This window comes from Ictalurus punctatus, chromosome 4 (assembly GCF_001660625.3).
Source record: "Ictalurus punctatus breed USDA103 chromosome 4, Coco_2.0, whole genome shotgun sequence".
Classification (NCBI taxonomy): domain Eukaryota; kingdom Metazoa; phylum Chordata; class Actinopteri; order Siluriformes; family Ictaluridae; genus Ictalurus; species Ictalurus punctatus.
Window position 1 is genome coordinate 24,493,073 of NC_071284.1, and position 16,313 is coordinate 24,509,385.

Here is a 16,313-nt window from a genome sequence, read left to right on the forward strand (position 1 = left end):
CCAGAACCCCCAACGAGCATACCCGCCATATTCGTCAAGTACTACAGCAACTCCTAGTGAACCATCTGTTTGTTAAATTGGAGAAGTGTGAGTTTAATGTCCCCAGTCACCTTCCTGTGGTATGTCATCAATAGTGGAAGGATCAAGGCTGACCCAGAGAAGATCCAGGCCATTGTTACACTGAAGCAGCGCAAGCATTTTCTAGGGTTCGCCAGCTTTTACAGCTGCTTTATCAGGGACTACAGCTGTGATGTGGGGAATCATGAATTGCTTACTGTTTAGCTAACCCTGGCTTATATCCAGATTGCTAAATGCCTCAGCTGACTATTACCTAACACCCAGGGTCTCAGAATGCTAGGCCCGATGCCATCTCCCACCAGTTCATCTCTGACGAAGATGCCTCGGGCCCTGACACCATCCTCCCTCTGACCCGATTGGTGGGGGCAATCACATGAGAGATGTGATGCACCCAACTGAACCCAGGTAGCGGGTTACATTCATGGGTCCTCCAGTGGGCTCACTGTTCTCGGTTTGCCTACCACCCCAGCTCCAGTCACACCCTGGGCCTGTTGAAGCGACACTTATGCTGACACCTGGGTCTTTGTCAGTGCCTGCACCATGTGCGCCCAAAATAAGACCTCTCACCATCCACCAGTTGGCATTTTGTGACCCCTGTTTGTTCCCAGCCGCCCCTGGTCACACATTGCCTTGGATTTTGTCACTGGTCTACCCCACTCCCAAGGTAACACTGTCATCCTGACCATAGTCGACCGATTTTCCGAGGCTGTACACTTTGTTGCCCCCCCAAGCTCCCCACCACCTATGAAACTACTGACCTGCTCCTCAGCCAAATCTTGCAATTGCACGGCATCCCCAGGACATTGTCTCCAACCGTGGACCGCAGTTCACTTCCCAAGTGTGGAAGGCATTCTGCAATGCTCTCAGGGCCTCAGTGAGTTTGGCCTTTGGGTTTCACCCCAAGACTAACTGCCAGGTGGAGCAGGCCAATCAGGAGTTGGAAGCTAAACTGCGGTGTATCACAGCTGATAACCCAGAGCATCCAGTTACCCTGGGTTGAGTATGCCCACAACTCCCTGACCAGCACCACCACTGGCAGGTCCCCCTTTGAGTGTTTCCTGGGTTATCAGCCTCCCCTTTTCCCCACCCTGGAGAACAATATTGCAGTCCCCTATGTGCAAGTCCACCTCCACCATTGCCACAAGGTGTGGAGAGAGACCCATTCCACCCAGCTCTGCTCCACTGAATGCAATCGTCAACTGGCTGACCGCCATCGGGTTCCCGCACCCAATTGCCAGCCAGGTCAGAAGGTGTCACTTTCTGCCAAGGACATCCCACCAAAGATGGAAGCCAATAAACTCTCATACTGGTACCTACTGGCCTCTTACCCACACTCTTCCTAGGGCTTTTACAGATTATATGACTTCAGTATCAGCCACTTCTTTGTTTGATGATTGGATAACAGATGGTACTTCTACGTTCTTCTCTTTTGTGTATTCTTGTCTTGACATCATATACATTGCACTCCACTAATATTGGCACCCTTGGTAAATGTGAGCAAGGAAGGCAGTGAAACATTGTCTTTATCGTTTAACATTTATTTTTTTAAAAATCACAAAAGTCCTCTGCTGTCTTGAATATCAAACAATTGCAAACACAACAGAGGTTTAGCCAAAAAAAATCTTTGTGAATGTCACGGTTCAAAGTTGGAGACGGATGCATATGCAGAATTTCAAAGGATTTAATAAACAAACAAACAAAATACAAAGACACAATAACACAAGGCAAAATACTGTGGCTAAGGCTAAACATGGAAGCGTGGACAAAAGCATAGGAAGACGATAACATGAGACAAGGAAGCAGTGCAAAACAGTGGCTATATATAAGCGTGCTCGTTAACTAGGAAGTGACTATAGGTGCAGGTGTTCATGTGACATTGATGAGTATGGTGCAGTGGCTGATGGGAAATGAAGTCCAGCGTTCCTTCCTTGATACATGACAGTAAAATATAGGTGTGTATTAAAAAGTATAGGCATCCCTATGAATTTGTATTAGAAAAAATATATTTGAAGTGTATTCCAATTGATATTTTTCTCTATTTTTTAGTATACCTGGGTGACTAGGAACAGGAAGTTGTTCAACCATGACTTCCTGTTTCACAGGGGAATAAATATGAGGTAACATATAGGTCAAGTTCCCTTAGTCATTGTTGTGTGTAAATAAATAAGAAATAAAACACGAGGGAGACAAAAAGTGTAAGAAGAATTATTTGTTTTATTGAGAATAATACAGACTCGTAGGGGAATAATCTGTAGGAGAAGTGGGGCAATAAGGGGAGAAGGGTTTGTAGTAAGGGGTACGACCAGGCGAAGAGACGTGACTTGAAGGGGTGTCTGAATAATCAGGACTGGTGGGAGTGAAGGGTGGAGAGAGGTCAGAGCCTGGACCAGAGCTGGCCATGTCATAATCAGCCAGATAGTCAGAGGAATGATCAAGGGAGGCAGGAGAAAGAGGCTCAGTCTGAGTGGAAGCATCCACACCAATTTTAGCTGGGCTGAGCCTGTACCTCAGAGGGGGAGGGAAAGTGGAAGTTTCAGCCGGAGTACGGAGAACCTCAACCAAGAGGGCTAAGTCTGCGAATAAATGAGAAAGCTGGTAGTGAGTGTTCAGGTCAAACCCCTCTAAGGACGAGAGCAGAAATCCAAAGCAATGGTTAGCTGCACAGAGACACAGAGAGAAAGAACCGGTCAAACAACTAGCTCTAGGGACGTGTGTATACATAAAACACATATAGTAGTTTAACATAAAGATAAGAAAGGATATGATACTGGAAACTGTATGGCCTAAACAAAATAGAGACGGGCACTATGGAATATTTATATATACCTACACATGCAAAGATCAAAAAGGAGGATAGATAGAAAATAAGAGGTCAACATTCAATGTACAAGTTAAACACTCACCCATAATGAAGTAAATGCCAAAAGCTGTGCAGCCGAGGTCCTCTCTCAGTGAATGTCAGGTTGAGAATGATGGGGAAAGCAGAAGTGGTTTTTAAAAAATAGAAACAGGGCAAGGGCAAACATAAGGGGATTGGAGAACATCTGAAGGACGAACATAAAGGAATTGGGAACTGTCTAAAATGCAAACATAAGGGTTGTTGAAAATAATCAAAACAGTGACATAATGGGTTTTTGAATGGAAACATAAGCAGACATATAGGTGTCGGGGAAAGAAGCCAGGGGCGGAGGCTCATAGAGAATGAATGTATAAAAAGGGGAGCCCCACTCCTGGGTTTTTTAGATCACTTTTGGGACGTCTCAAATGGTGTGGATCTCGTGTGGTGGAACAATAAACTTAGACATTTGCTTTTTCTCACTCACTGGTTCCCTGTTTTACTTTACTCTTCAAGGGCTATTTGGATGTAGGTACTTTTAACTTTCAATAAATTTATAACTGTAATTGAGTAGTGGAAGGAAATTGGATCCACATCATTCATAAAAATGGGGTAGACCAAGGAATGTAGCTGTGATGTATGGGAAAATGTTGTTGAGCTTCACAAAATGGGAAGTGGCTACAAGAAAATAGCAGAAGCATTGAAAATGTCAATTTCTACCATCAGGGCAATAATTAGGAAGTTCCAGTCAACTGGAAATGTTATGAATCAATCTGGAATTGGATGTGTGTCTATATTGTCACAATGCACTGTGAAGAGGATGGTTCAAGTGGCCAAAAAAATCTCCAAATATCACAGCTGGAGAATTGCAGAAGTTAGTTGTGTCTTGCAGTCTGAAAGTCTCCAAAATTACAATCTGAAATCACCTACATCACCGCAAGTTGTTTGGAAGGGTTTCAAGAAAAAAGTCTCAACTCTCACCCAAAAACAAACTCAAGCATGACAGAGTGTACTGGACCTTCAAATGGGATTGGGTTCTATGGTCAGATGAAACCCAAATAGAGCTTTTTGGCAATAAACACCAGAGGTGATTTTGGCGCACACAGAGAGGTAGCCATATGGAAAAGTACCTCATGCCCACAGTTAAATATATGGCTCTTTTTTTTCTGCCAGAGGACCTGGACATTTTTTTAGGATACATGGCATTATGGATACATGGCATTATATTATCAAATATCAACAGATATTAAATGAAAACCTGAAAACCACAAAAATGGTTTGCTGACCACAAAATCAAGGTCCTGCCATGTCCATCCCAGTCCTCTGACTTGAAACCCATAGAAAACCTATGGGGTGAAATGAAGAGAAGAACCCACCAGCGTGGACCTCAAAATTTGAAGGATCTGGAGAGATTCTGTATGTAGGAATGATCTCAGATCCCTTGGCATATATTCTCCAACTTCATCAGGCATTATAGGACAAGATTCAGAGTTGTTATATTGGCAAAGGAAGGTAGAACAAAGTATTGAATAAAATGGTGCCAATAATTGTTGCACACCTATATTTAACAAAGTTAGGTTTTAAATAAAACAATTTAAATTCTCTTTGTTATATAAAAATAATAAGAAGCCACTCAAACACTGACCAGACCACGACATAACGAGGAAATCCCTTCAACACAACCATCATCAGGCAAGCTCAGTACCTCTAGATTCTAGCTAATCTGCTGCATATTTAGATTGATAAAGTTGATGGTTCGTTCACGTCATGGCCTGTGAAATAACATATTGTGTTATAAACTCGGAACTTCATTCACTCTGTTAATCCATTTTCACCTCTGTTTACCAGTGTGTATGTGTGTGTGCGCATGTGTGTGACAGTAACACTAGCTGTGAGCATCTGTGAGCTCATGTGGAAGAGGGTAGTGCCCTCCACTAATATTGGCACCCTTGGAAAACATTAGCAAAAATTGGCTGTGAAAATTGCCTTTATTGTTTAACCCTCTGGGGTCCGAGGGTGTTTTTGAGTCCAGAGAAGTTTTGACATGCCTTAACATTTGTGCTTTTTTCAGTTGCTTATAAACACATTAATGGCTGAAGTCTGATTACACTGTATTCAGCAAAACAGGGCCACAAACTGAGCTTTGTTCCTCCTGCTGGCTGTGCAGTAGCCATCGCTCCGCATTCAAGCCAGGTCGGGGATATCATGCCTGAGTCTGCTGACACAGACAACCAAGTTATGCTCACGCTCGAGTCTGCTGACATGGACAACCAGGTTATGCCTTCCTTCCCAGCTGAGGTCGTCACTCTGCTTTCCTGTTATGCTGAGGACGTCGCTCTGCTTACCTGTTCCTCTGAGGATGTCGCTCAGTCTGCTCTTTCAGCTGGAGACATTTTGCCCAGGGGGCCAGGACCACCAGAAGGAGGGAGTGCATTTTGTTGCTCCAGGAGAAGCACCCTTGGTGGGGAGATTCTGTCATGTATCAGAGAAGGAACTCTGAATACAGTTCCCAGCAGCCACTGCATCAATGTCACATGACCACCTTCACCTGAATCACGTTTCTGTTAATGAGCACTCATGTATATAGCCACAGTTTGCACTGCATCTTTCTTTTGTCTCACGTTTGTCTTTCTTGGCCTTTGTCTCTGTTGCCGTGTTGTGTTCTTTAGTTTATGTTTGAGAATTGCCACAGTGTTTTGCCTTATAGTCTTGGTGTCTTTTGTAGTTGTTTTGTTCTTTATTAAATGTTTGAAATTCTGCACCTGCATTCGTCTCAACTTCCCATTCGTGACATGACATTTGTACTCTCCACAGTGGCACTTCATTGGAATTTGAAACTGAAATTGTGATATGTGTAAATGATTTATAGATGATCTACTAAACACCAAAAGCTATTAAATATACCATATAAATAAAGTACAAGAAAAAAGGGACATGTTGATAATCTATAGAGTGTACATAAAATATATACTAAGCAATAAGCAATCATAAACTGTTGACATTTTTTATAATTAGTTGACAGGCTACTTATTGGCAGTCTATAGATAATTTGTTGACTAAAGGAGCAGTGGTGGCTTGATGGTTAAGGTTCTGGGTTACTGATCGGAGGGTCAGGGGTTCAAGCTGCCACTGTTGGGCCCTTGAGCAAGGGCCTAAACCCTCTCTGCTCCAGGGGCACAATATCATGGCTGACACTGTGCTCTGACCCCCTGATCTCCTAACATGCTGGGATATGTGAAGGAAAAAAGAATTTCACTGTGCTTTAACGTATATGTGACTAGAGTCTAGAGAACACTACCCATATAAAAAGTTGCCCTCCTTCCTGTCTGAACATTGTGATAAAATACTAAAAAAAAAGTTGTTAACAAAAAAAAAAAAAAAACACCCCATGATGAAAGTAGCCATGTACAGCATAGCTAAAACTTATGGTAATGTTTCAGTAGATTTGCACAAGCATGAGCACAGCGGGCTGTGTGTGTGAGAAAGAGCTGCAGTACCTAATGTAATTTGCTTTTGTTTAACCTCATGCTGCCAGGTCTCATGTTTTAATAGAGTCTCAGATTAGTTTCCCCTCACACATAATTGGATAAGTGATGAAACATATTACTGCTATCATAATACCAATCCTCAGGATACACACCTTTACTCTTGCTGTTGAATTAGCAAACACATCGTATAAGCTGCAACTTCAGTCTGACAAGGCTGCATTTGTGGCTCTGTTGGTGAGTCCTGAGCTGATTGTGAATAATACACGTTTAATGACACTCTGGTTCAGTAATGAGACAGTGGTGTCCTGGAAATGTATCTATCACACAGCTATTTCTTGGGCTGTAACCAAAACATAGCAAACATTTGAAATACAGTCCAGGAAACGCTGCAGAAGATAAAATAAAAAAGTAAACAGGAGGCCTCATTAACAGAAAGAGCTGGAGTGATATGTGAAAGTGATCTTTCAACAGAAACATATGGTGAAGCTCATGGTAAAGCCTCTTTATTTGTTTATGAACTGTGGTGCTGTGGACTGAAGAATCATTACACTACAAGATTAAGGTAAACCACATTTTACTTGACCCATTTTAGTAACAAGCTTTCAACTCACATACATGTGCATTGTCTCTTGTAGAAACCAGCAGGGAGGGACGGGGGCGGGGGCGGTGGTGGTGGGGGGTTAAGGATGATTATAAGGGCCCTGATCAGACAGGGGGCCCAGCAGAACCTCATACTTTCCTCTATGATTTTGGTATTTAAATGGCCTCTTTGCACAATAATCTATCAAGAAGCACACTCCAATGAATGTTCTCAGACTGTGCCAAGTGCACATGTGTGTCCCTTAAGACGTTCATGGATTATTCAGAAACGCGGCACTTCACAGTTGTAAGTCGTTACAAGCATCAGGTAGATGTCAAGAAATGGCATGGACAAAACCATGATACCAAAAGAGAAAAGAAAAACATGAAAAAGCAGAGAGAATAAGATGAGGAAGATAGCTAGTCACCCAGTTTTTCAAAAAATAAGGTGATTTATGTTCCCTGTTTTGTGCTTAGTATTCTGAAGCTAGCTCATATGAAGCTGTTATAATTAACATAAAATAGACATTCCATTAGTAACTCACCCCAATCTTTATCCTTGGAAGTTGGAAGACAATATTTCCAAGACTGTAAGTTTTTCCATGCAATCGATCAATAGTATGGAGCAATGAGCTTCTAAAAGGACAGAAACGTACCAAGTGACATGAAAACTAGTCCATTGTTGAATATATTCTAGCTCTCCGGAGCCTTGCAACAGCTTTTTGTGAGGAATCAATTGAAATTTAATGTAATCATATAAAATCTATTTTGTCACGAGTGAGTTTATGAGAGAAGTGTTGTAATGGTGTCCGATTCGTGAGTGAATCATTTGTTTGAGTCGGTTCATTTGAATGAATTGGAGAATCCTGTTGATAAAACCAGTCTGAATGATTCATTTACAAATAAAACTAATTTGATTCTCAAGTTCAACTCACTGATTTATTGATCCCATCACTGTTTTAGCAAATTTCCACATTCCTTTCTGGAGCTGCTGGTGTGTGAAACTTATTATTCACTCAACGAATAATAATAATAATAATAATAATAATAATAATAATAATAATAATAATAATAATAATAGTAAAGTTCATTGTTCTTGGTATTTGGGGAATAAGAAATTTCAAGTTGACAGCTTACAAAGACATCCAGACAGAGTTTCTACAGTGTAGGTGTATGAGAGAGAGAGAGAGAGAGAAAGAGTACAATGGTGTTAATTACTTGTACTGTATATATAGTTATTTGTATATAGTTATAAATGCATAATTTCAATTAATTTAATAAACTGTTCAAATTTAGTTCTTTATAGTCTCATTGAATATGCAATAATTGTTATGCTTATTGATAATGATTTCTTATTGCCGTGTGTAAAAACAAAGATAATTGGGGGTGGGGGCTTGGGGCCCGGAATACAAATTAACCAGGGGGCCCAGAAACTCTGGCGGCACCCCTGGCTGCCACCAAAGAAGAACAGGTGAGTACTCAACACAGAATACACAGTGACACCTACTGGTCGCTCTAAGGAATGACTGCAATTAACTGTCCCTACTACCCTACTACTGCAGGTGAAAAGCAGTATGCCCAAGGTGTAGTATGTCCAACTTTTCAGTATTCATAAAACAGAAAGCGAAAAATACCTGGATGAACTACTGCTTCTAACTATTGTTCTCTTGCATACTTATTATTATTATTAGTGGTGCTTGAAAAGCACTACTATTGTTCTCTTTCAGATTTAATAATAATAATAATAATAATAATAATAATAATATTATTATTATTATTATTATTATTATTATTATTATTATTATTATTATTATTATTAGTGGTGCTTGGAAAGCACTACTATTGTTCTCTTGCATATGTATGATTATTATTAGAATTAGTGGTGCTTGAAAAGCACTACTATTGTTCTCTTGCATACTTATTAAATTATAATTATTCTTCTTCCACTTTTTTTTCGGCGCGTAACTAGTCCCGCACCGTTTGTCGGAGATCGACTCAAATCGATCGGCTTATAGAGGAGAGGTGTGCTGTGACTTTTGGAAGCGATCGGAATGTCAGCATTCCTGGTACGGAAGCTCAAAGTCGGAAAATTTTCCATAGACTTGCACTGAGATGCAAAAGTATTGGCCCTCTAAACAGAAAGCTATAAAAGTATTGCCTCGGTACACGTTTGGCTGTAAAATGTATTGACACCCGATCTGTCCGGCTCTCAAAAGTACTGGCGCCCTTGACGGTCAGCTCTAAAAAGTATTGGAGCACTACACCACCTGCTCTAACAGTGCTGGAGCCCTAACTGTCCGGCTCTCAAAAGTATTGGCGCCCTATGCTGGCGCCTCTCGAAAGTATTGGTGCCCCGTCCCTGTTTCGCCACCGCCAGCACCACTCACATTTTCTTCAGGAAATGTACCGTTCTAGTTCTTCTTCTTCTTCTTCCACTTTTTTTCGGCACGTAACTAGTCCCGCACCGTTTGACGGAGATCGACAGGTGAGATGTCAAATTGATCGGCTTATTGAGGAGAGGTGTTCTATGACTTTTATAAGCGATCGGAATGCCAGAACTCCCACTATGGAAGCTCAAATTCGGAAAATTTCCCATAGACTTGCATTGGGTTTCGAAAGTATTGGCCCCTAAAGAGAAAGCTCTAAAAGTTTTGCCTCCATACACATTCAGCTCTAAAATGTATTGGCACACAATCTGTTCGGCTCTCAGAAGTATTGGCACCCTATCTGGCCAGCTCTCAAAAGTATTGGCACCCGGCACGGCCAGCTCTCAAAAGTACTGGCGACCTTGACGGTAGGCTCTAAAAAGTATTGGCGCACTACACGGCCAGCTCTACCAGTGCAGGCACCCTATCTGTCCGGCTCTCGAAAGTATTGGCGCCCTACGCTGTAGGCTCTCGAAAGTATTGGCGCTTGTCCCTGTTTTGCCACCGCAAGAGCCACTCAGATTTTCTTCAGTAAATGTACCGGTCTAGTTATAATTATTCTTCTTCTTCTTCCACTTTTTTTCAGCACGTAACTAGTCCCGCACCGTTTGTCGGAGATCAACAGGTGAGGTGACAAATGTACCGGTCTATTTTTTAATTTTTTTTATCATTTCCAATAATTCTGGAGGGCACTGTACATAAGGTTGAGATGGGTGGTCATGTAATCCATGTAATGGAGGTTAGGACAGATGCAAGTGCAGATAAGAGGTTTATTAAAAAGAGGCAGACAGACAAATCCAAACGTGAATCAATAGCATAGTCAAAAGCAGGCAAAGGGTCAGGCGATCGGCAAACATGCATTAAAGAGGCTAGACTAGAATCAAAGAATGAGGTCAAGAAGAGGATCAAAACTATGAGACATGAAACTATGAACAAAGGCTTGGTAAACGGAAAACACTCGTGTAAAACACAGCGCTGGTTAAAGTAGTAAATGACCTACTATTGGCCTCTGATCAGGGTTGTGTCTCCTTGCTTGACCTTAGTGCAGCTTTTGATACTATTGATTATACTATTCTCATTGATAGACTAGAAAACATTGTTGGCATTAAGAGAACGGCCCTCTCCTGGCTCAGGTCTAATTTGACCGATCGCTATGAATTTGTAGATATAAATTGCAACTTCTCCACACATACAGAGGTAAAATTTCATGTTCCACAAGGTTCTGTTTTAGGTCCTCTGCTTTTTACTTTAAATATTCCTCTGGGTCAAATTATTCGTAAACATGGTATTAGCTTCCACTGTTATGCTGATGATACACAGCTGTATGTTTCACTAAAGCCAGATGACAGACAGCAGCTTAATTAAGCTGGGGAATGTGTAAAGGACATTAGACATTGGATGCTTATTAACGTCCTTGTACTTAATTCTAGCAAGACAGAAGTACTTGTACTGGGACCACGTGCAGCTAGAAGTAATCTTTCTGATTACATAGTTACTCTGGATGGCCTTTCTGTTTCATCATGTGCATCAATAAAAGACCTTGGTGTGATTATTGACCCCAGTCTTTCATTTGACACTCATATAGATAATATTACTAGGATAGCCTTATTTTATCTCAGAAATATTGCTAAGATAAGAAATATAATGTCACAAATTTGTTCATGATTTCATCACCTTTAGGCTGGATTATTGCAATGCCTTACTGTCTGGTTGTTGCAGTAGGAGCATTAACAAACTCCAGTTAGTCCAGAATGCAGCTACAAGAGTCCTTACTAGAACCAGAAAGTATGACCACATCACCCCGATCTTATCCACGCTGCATTGGCTTCCAGTAAAATTTTACATTATTATAAAATACTACTACTAACCTGTAAAGCACTGAATGGTCTCGCACTACAGTACCTGAGCAAACTTTTGGTCTTTTATGATCCACCATGCCTACTTGGATCAAAAGGTGCAGTTTGTTGGCACCTCTAATAGTGAAAGCTACAGCAGGGGGAAGAGCTTTCTCTTACAAAGCCCCACAGTTATGGAACAGCCTTCCAGTCTAGGCTGAAAACATTTGTTTACTCAAGCTTAACATGAATAGACTTTCTTTTATGCAAAGTACACAGTCTTATCCATTATGGGATAGTAAGCATACTTAAGAATCTCTCCCTCTCTTTACTTCCCTCTCCCCTTCTGTTGACCTGCACATGAACATGATATTATGGAGATGCCAGTGATCCTGACCCTTTCTGCTCTCCGGACCTGCCTGATCCATCCTGATGCCCTACCTCTGGTTGGAGCTCTCATCAGGAGAGCCACATTCTGCCACTGAGGATGACCCCAAGCAGTGCAGCCTGGAGATTGCTGAGGATGGTGGCACTTGAGGTACCATGGAAATGGTTTTGGACCTTAATTCCAAATGAACATTCTCACTGTGGTTGCTGGGACTATGGTTGCTGCTTTGGCCTCAGGACTGCAATTACCACATACAATTTTGTTTTGACTATTTCAACAAAACAGACTTATATAAAAATCATAATGAACTTTCTCTTACTTTCACACTATCTGTTGTTACCCAGATGAGGATGGGTTCCCTTCTGAGTCTGGTTCCTCTCAAGGTTTCTTCCTCTTTTCATCTTAGGGAGTTTTTCCTTGCCACCGTCTCCACTGGCTCGCTCAATAGGGATAAAGTCACAGAATTAATATCTCTATCCTACATTTATATGTTTCTGTAAAGCTGCTTTGAGACAATATCCATTGTTAAAAGCACTATACAAATAAAATTGAATTGAAGTAATACTTTTTGCCGAACAATGAGACATGAGGGGTTTAAATAGTAAACATAATCAGGAGTGAAACACAAAACAGCTGAGACTAATGACACATATGGGAAACAACTAATGACAATACAGTGGTGGAGACAGGACAGAAATCACAGTAAAACACAAGTGTCAGAAGTAAGCAAAATCAATGTCACTGACAAACCTGAAAGTGCGAGCTCAAAGCTTGAGCAAGCCCCATCCAACAGCCCTTTGCATAAGGAAAAATCATGACATGGGTGGACATCATAGGTGTCACGTATCGAGGTTGAGCCAGAAGCAAGTGCAGATAATGACATTTATTGAAACCAACATACTATGAAACAAAGACACTAAGATAACTTGGAATAACACTGTGGCATGACATAAAACACAGAGACACGAACGACAAGAGTCTAGAACAATGAAAGACCAGCAAACAGTGCAAACAAGGACAATATATACACACACACACGAGTGCTCATTAACAAAATGTGAGTCGGGTGCAGGTGGCCATGTGACAGCTAGTGCAGTGGCTGATGGGAAGTGGAGTCCAGAGTTTCTTGATACATGACAGAACCCTCCCCCAAGGGCGCTACTCCCAGAGCACCCAAAATTATACGTCCTCCATCTGGTGGTCCTGGCCCCCTGGGCAAAATGTCCCCAGCAGAACCAGGAGGCTGACCGGCTTCCACAACGGCACAGGGAGGCAGAGATACTTCGTTGGCTGAATATGAAAGCGAGGCGACTTCCTCCACAGGACAGGAGAGGGGAGTGAGTTTCTCCGCGAGGCTCCAGGGGGGAGCGAGGTTCTCCGCGAGGCTCCAGGGGGGAGCGAGGTTCTCCGCGAGGCCAGGGAGAGGAGCGAGGTTCTCCACGAGGCCAGGGAGAGGAGCGAGGTTCTCCACGAGGCCAGGGAGAGGAGCGAGGTTCTCCACGAGGCCAGGGAGAGGAGCGAGGTTCTCCACGAGGCCAGGGAGAGGAGCGAGGTTCTCCACGAGGCCAGGGAGAGGAGCGAGGTTCTCCACGAGGCCAGGGAGAGGAGCGAGGTTCTCCACGAGGCCAGGGAGAGGAGCGAGGTTCTCCGCGAGGCCAGGGAGAGGAGCGAGGTTCTCCGCGAGGCCCAAGGGAGGAATGGTGCTCTCCGCGGAGCATGAAGGGGGAGCGACATACTGAGCGCAGCAAAGAAAAGGAGCGACGTTTTTAGCGGAACATGGAGGCAGAGTGACGTCCTCAGTGAAGCAGGATGGCAGAGAGACGACCTCAGCCGAGCAGAAAGGCAGAGCGACGACCTCAGCCGAGCAGGAAGGCAGAGCGACGACCTCAGCCGAGCAGGAAGGCAGAGCGACGACCTCAGCCGAGCAGGAAGGCAGAGCGACGTCCTCAGCCGAGCAGGAAGGCAGAGCGACGTCCTCAGCCGAGCAGGAAGGCAGAGCGACCTTGAGGTAGCTGAACAGTGGGGGATTCTTGAGTCCGGTAGGAGATGGAGTGACATCTCTCACGGAACGTGGAGGCAGAGTGACGTCCTCCACTGAACATGAAGGTTGAACGAGAGCCATAATAGGGGAGGGAGGGTGGGAGTTGGTCTCAGCCCCGACCACAGACTCACCCTCCTGTCAGCGTGGCATGGCGTAGTCCTTTATGAACGCCGGGTGTGGCCTGGTGCATGGTCTGTCCGGCTGCGGCAGACCTAGCATGCGGTTATTCTGAGCGAGTAGTTCATCTGTCCTTCTTCCCTGCTCCAATAGTCCTCTATACCACTCCTTATATGCTGCAAACTAGGCGTCCATCTTGGTGATCTGCTGCTTCTGATAAATGGTCTTTCATTCTGTCACGTATTGAGGTTGAGCCAGAAGCAAGTGTATATAATAACATTTATTTAAACAAACGTACTATGACACAAAGACACTAAGACAACTTAGTATAACACTGTGGCATGAAACAAAACACTGAGACACAAACGACAACAGTCTAGGACAACAAAAGACCAGCAAACAGTGCAGACAAGGACTATATATACACACACGAGTGCTCATTAACAAAACGTGAGTCAGGTGCAGGTGGTCATGTGATAGCTAGTGCAGTGCAGTGGCTGATGGGAAGTGGAGTCCAGAGTTTCTTGACACATGACAATAGGTTTCATTCAATATGTGAAGTATTTAATTCATATGGTTTTGGACCACTTTAAAAATTATATTTTATACAATTATGCACTTTCACTTTTCCCTTTTTCAGAAATATGCATAATTGAAAATGGACCCAGATTTTTTTTATCATAACTGTTATATATTTTTATACTTGTTATAATTTTTTTTTATAATATTATTTTATAGTAAATCTTAAGGGATAAAAACAGTAGAAGGAAATGTTAAAGGTGCCCTGAGCAATGCAGTCCTTCTCCAAGTTCCCACATTTGTAATGTCACCAAAATGACCTTTTCCTTTTTTTCTTCAGTTTCTCAAAGATGCACCAAATTAAAATTCCTTTCTATACAGACAGGGGACAGACTCTTTTCTGCTAGATTTAATTTTGCACTGAAAAATTTGGGCTCAGTGGGCTCTTTCCTTCCCACCCATGTTGCACTCATGTTCAAGGATGAAAAGAGTTTGAGGTGACATGTCTTTTTACATGAAACACATTCTCCTCTGGATGACAGCTGATAGTGAGATTAAAAAAAAAAAAAACATTACAATAGACAAAGATAAAAGTAGACATTGAAGTAGACAAAGAAAAAGTAAACGGTAATAAATATGTGGAAAGGAAACAAAGTGTGTGTGTATGTGTGTGTGTGTGTGTGTGTGTCCAATTAACCATTCTGGTACTGTGTGTGAACATGCCTGATTTGTCAGTTCACTAATCACATCCCTTCATCCCTTTCTTTCCCCCAACGTATTTTTAGTTCACTTCTGTGAATCCATATTCAGCAAAAACATTTGTATTTTCCGCTACCATTCTTGTTCATTTGGCTCTCTTCTTCCTGTTTCTCTCATCTCTGTTCTCACTCAGTTTAATCGGCTTTACCATTTTTTTGTCTGCAGAGTGATGTTGGATTAAAACCAGGCAGCCAATGAGTCTTTTGCACTCATTGATTCCTCATTATGCATGTTAGTTTATTTGTGGGTTTTTTTTTTTATATTTAATCCACCACATATTTAATCCACAACCTCTCTGACAGTGCTGTAACAAGCCAGTTACGTCAGACAGAGCTGCCACAAAAGCTCTCACTAATCGCCTGACATCCCTTATTCGATATCACACCCTTCCCTCCTGCAGCTGGTCTTCACTCTTGCTTTGTTTTTAATGAGATAGAGTCAAGAAGGTTCTGATTGAATAATCTGGCATTGATAAATATCTGAGTGGCTCTTCATGGCCCTGGAAGAGCCATCATCTCTGATTACCTTCTTCCGTTCTTAACTGTTTTTCTTAATGTAACAAGCTCCATCTGCTTCCTAATCAGTTGTGTGCTCTGTGGGCCACATCCCATAGAACACACAAAGAAAAGAATCAAAATCCCTTAGCCCATTCTGTATTGACAGCAAACTGGAAGAGTCTGACAGCAGGAGAATGGAGGGCTGATAAGGATCTGATAGACACAACTTTTTCAGAAAAGTTTGCATATTTACATTGTATCATATAGAAAAATATATCAGCTTATACAATATATTTCATAGCCCATGTATATAGGAATTACATCCCAGACAACCTCAAGGAAAAAATTATGCCTTTGCTTTCACTGACTAACTTATCTTAATGGCTGACAGACTGAATATTTAAAAACTGTTTGTATTAAACATGTTTTAAAAAAATAAAGAACACACACACACACACACACACACACACACACACATATATATATTAATCTGGTTATGATCAGTGTTTAAATCAAACTTATTATCACAGTGTCAACATTTTCCCAAAACTTTCTCCAAAGCACTGACATAATCTTTTTTCTGTGGATTAATTTTCTTGAGTATCAGAATTACACCTGGATAGAAATTCAAATACAATTGCAGGTGTCAAAGCACAAAGACATATTAAAACACATTTGTCCAAACTGTGAATTAATTTTCCCACATTTAAATAAATTTTTACCAAAATGAATTTTACTTATGTAATTTGC